The sequence below is a fragment of the Pipra filicauda genome, unplaced genomic scaffold (genome assembly GCF_003945595.2).
Source record: "Pipra filicauda isolate LSUMZ 115617 unplaced genomic scaffold, ASM394559v2 scaffold9_size5747161_pilon, whole genome shotgun sequence".
In the NCBI taxonomy this organism is placed as follows: domain Eukaryota; kingdom Metazoa; phylum Chordata; class Aves; order Passeriformes; family Pipridae; genus Pipra; species Pipra filicauda.
In genome coordinates this window covers 2,699,562-2,703,311 of record NW_024105198.1, presented here as the reverse complement: position 1 = coordinate 2,703,311, position 3,750 = coordinate 2,699,562, and the positions used below count along the sequence as shown (strand labels likewise).

Genomic DNA, 3,750 nt, shown 5'->3' with positions numbered 1-3,750 from the left:
ACCCAGAGAAGCTGTGGCTGCCCCATCCCTGGAAGTGTCCAAGGCCAGGTTGGACGGGGCTTGGAGCAACCTGGGCTAGTGGAAGGTGTCCCTGCCCATGGCAGGGGGTGGGATGAGATGGTCTGTAAGGTCCCTCCCAACAAAAACCGTTCCCTGATTCTATGATTACTCCCTCACTGGATGAGCCTTCTATTACTCACCCAGAGACTCAGCTGCAGGGATATGAAAAGATTTGTCTGAGGAAGCCAAAGGCTGGTCTGCACAAGTAACCACGGGAAGCCAGTGGCAGAACCAAGGTTTGAGTGTAGACCCGGTGCCTCTCACCCTCCTGAATATTCGTGGGCAATCAGTGTTAACAGCTCAGCCTGGAGCCCGACCGAGGTCTGCCCGGCTCTTTCCATCCTGGCCTGGGTATCCACACGGGGCTGCCCGGAGCGAGGCGGTGAAGAAAATTAAATGAAACCTCAGCCGACAAACCTGACAGCGGCCTAATTTGGGAAGGCAACATGCCCCGGGCCCTGCCTGCGGGGCTGGGAGAGCAAACGGCTCTAAACGCTCCAAAAATCCCTCCGTCCTGCGTCCGCGCCCCAGGAGACTCACAGCCCCGGGAGCGCCTCCGACTGCTCCCGGATCCGCCTCTCCAGCTGGGAATGTGCCGCACACCGGGACGGCCGGAGCAGTCGGAGGGAGCTGTCACTGCCAGCAGTGCATCACTCCCAGCTAATTGCTTGGGATGACTCTGCAGGGCCATGGCTGGTGCTGCAAACACCAATCCATCAGCGTTTCCCTTGGGAACACGGCGATGCGGAGCCGCTCTGCACCCCTGGGCACCCACCTGGGACGGTCTCTGGGCAGGTGAGGAGCCAGATTTTCCTGTGCCTTGTGCACTGGCTGATTTTGCTGGTGCTGCCTGGTGCTCTGCAGCCCTTCAGGTCTCATCCAGGGGCTCTCCAGCCATCCATCCGCAGGCACCACGTCCTCCCCGAGCCTCTTAACCTTGTGCATGTTTTTAAATGATGCCATTGCCTCTGGCTTGCACAGCATTTTATTTGTTCTTTATAGCCCCGCTCTCACACAGGGTGGATGCTGCTTGGAGAGAAATAGAAGCTGTGGGGGGGAGGATGGGCTGGCTCTCGAGGTGTAACCCTGGCTTTGACATTGACTCTCCACAGGCCAAGTGTCCCCTCTGCCTGTAAAACAGGGACAATGACATTTGCCTGCTGCTGGAGAAGCTGGGAGAGGGCATCAACCATCTTAGATAAAAAGCAGCTTTTTAAACAAGGTGTCCCTACAAGTGTGGGGAGAGGGAAATTATAAATCATAGAATCATTAAGGTTGAAAAAGACCTTAGAGATCATCAATTCCAACCATCAGCCCAGCCCCACCACTCTATTATGAGCTCATATTGCTCACATTATGAGCACATCTGGGGTGGACAAGGCTCATGTGCCTTTGGGTCACCTCTAGTGCTTGATACAAACACTGACCACAAAGCCCAAGGCAGAGGGGTGTCTTCTCTGCTTTCAGGGTCTGAGGAATTTGGCTAAATTCAGCCCAACCTCAGCGTACACATCTGCTCCCTCCAGGGCTGTGTGAGTCACAGCGCTGCTCCGATGCCAGCCAGGGTGAGGAGCCAACAAAGCACCCTGGCACTTGTTCTTTTCCCTGCCAAGAAAGTTGCAAGAGGTGCTGGATGCTGCTCTTCCCCACTCAAGAGGTAAGGAAAGGCGGGTTCAGCTCCTTCCCACCTCCCAGGGAGCCGAGGGGATGCTCGGGCTGGAACAGGAGGGATGCACCCACCGGCTGTGGGACGTTCATCACCCAGCCCACTCCTCACCACGTGGGACGAGGTGTGAGCTCACATCCTGCACCTCTAAAGCCCCTCCCCCCTCGAGCCTTGTTTGGCAGCTTTTCCCTAGATTATTAATTGTATTTCCACATTAATCCTTACATCCCTGCCTGCCAGTTGCCTCCCTGTGAAACACCATCAGGCTTTTGCCGTTCTGTCCCAACCATTCCCTTTATGCCTCCTCCAGCCAAAAACCGGGGTGATGGATCACCTCGAGGCAGTGAACGCAGCTCGCAGCTTCCCAAGGGACACCAGGCCAGATTTCTCCACAGTGGCAGACCCCAAGTCATACCTGGAGCCAGCCCAAGCCAGCTGGCCAGCCCAGGAGGAAGAGGAGCTAATGGATCCCACCGGCTCTCACTCAGCAACAAACAACAGCGATTAACACGAAGTGCGAGAGACTAATTGGACATTTAACCCAACTCTGGCACCACAGGCCTCGTGATGTAGCTGAAGAGAGGAAAGACAGGCCCAGTCCTCAGCTGCAAGGCCCTCTCCTGAGCCCAGAGCTGTAACCAGATACACCCTGGTTGTACCCCGGCTTCCGACAGCCAATTCCCCCCTGAGGGATGCTCACGTTTGGTGAGTGGAGGAACAGGAGGAGAGAGGAGCTTCATGGAAGTTGACATGAATAAAAACATTCCCAATATGGTTTTGTTTGTCTTTTTTTGTTAGCTTTTCATCTCATTTTTTATCTTTTTCCAATTCTCAGAGAGAAACAAGTCTGTAGGGGTTTCAGCTTTCCCTGCAGTGCTCCAAACACAAATGTAGCAGCATCAATCATCTCCATGTAAACAAGCAGAGAGCCAAGGCCACTGCACCAAGAGTTAGACTTCCATGATCCAAAATTACCTGCAAACTCCTTCATTTTCTGCCACTGCCCATTATTCAGTGAGGCAGTGGGTGCAAACGTGGGAAATCCATGGAAGCTGTGGAGTCACAGTGGCTCTTCCCATAGCGGCAACCCTGAATGGTTTAGATGGGAAAGGACCTTAAAACTCATCTCATTCCATTCCCCCTGCCATGGGCAGGGACACCTTCCACTAACCCAGGTTGCTCCAAACCCGTCCAACCTGGCCTTGGACACTTCCAGGGATGGGGCAGCCACAGCTTCTCTGGGCAACCTGTGTTGGCTTTTTACCACCATCATTTTAAAAAAACTTCTTCCTTAGTAGCCACACCAAATGCCAAATGGACAGTCAAATTAGCCTGACAGTCTTGGACTGGACAATTCCCAAATCCACAGGCACTCTCCCAATAACCACTCTAGCATCCCCATCACACATCAATATTCAGGGGAGTCAGTGTTTGTGTTCTTTGCTGTCCATCAGCTTTACTGATGAATTTTTATTGGAGCAAATGAGCATTTAGCTCATCTCCCTTTGGGCCCTTCTCTCCCCGTTGGCCACCAAACATCCTCTCCCATGTGCCACCTCCACAGCCCTTCCCTCACTGTTCCTCGTCTCAGTACCAGCCCAAGCCCAGTCTGGGATTGATTAAACACCACCGAGGGGTTCAGGGAAGGGATAAAAACATACAGACCACAAAAAGAAGGACCAGAAGGAGACTGCAGCCCGCCCTTGGGCAGATAAGGTGCTGGCCCAGCGGGGACCCTCAGCCACCCCAGGTAAGCAGCCAGGATCCCGTAATGCTTCCCAGCCGTGCGGGGCCGTAATCAGCTCTCCCTGCCAAGGCAGCAGGGCTAATAAGGGTGATTTATGCAGCGGTCACTAATGGCTGACCTGGGCTCCCATCAATCTCTCCCGGAGCTTTCTGAGGACCGAGGGAGATTACAGCTTTACTGCCAGAAATATGGGAAGCGGCGCAGTGCCGGGATCAGCGCTCCGGGGAGGGGAGCACAGTGCCTCCCGGGCAGGGGAGGAGGGGCAGGCAGGAGCACC

The 3,750-nt window shown here is 54.4% G+C and overlaps 1 long non-coding RNA gene across 1 annotated transcript; it reads left to right on the top strand.

Annotated features, from left to right (window-relative positions):
- Window positions 1-1,388: 1,388 nt before the first annotated feature.
- LOC120322557 lies at window positions 1,389-2,500 on the top strand. The gene is made up of 2 exons (XR_005562333.1): window positions 1,389-1,717; window positions 2,037-2,500. It is a non-coding gene; the product is annotated as an uncharacterized LOC120322557 (long non-coding RNA).
- Window positions 2,501-3,750: the final 1,250 nt, after the last annotated feature.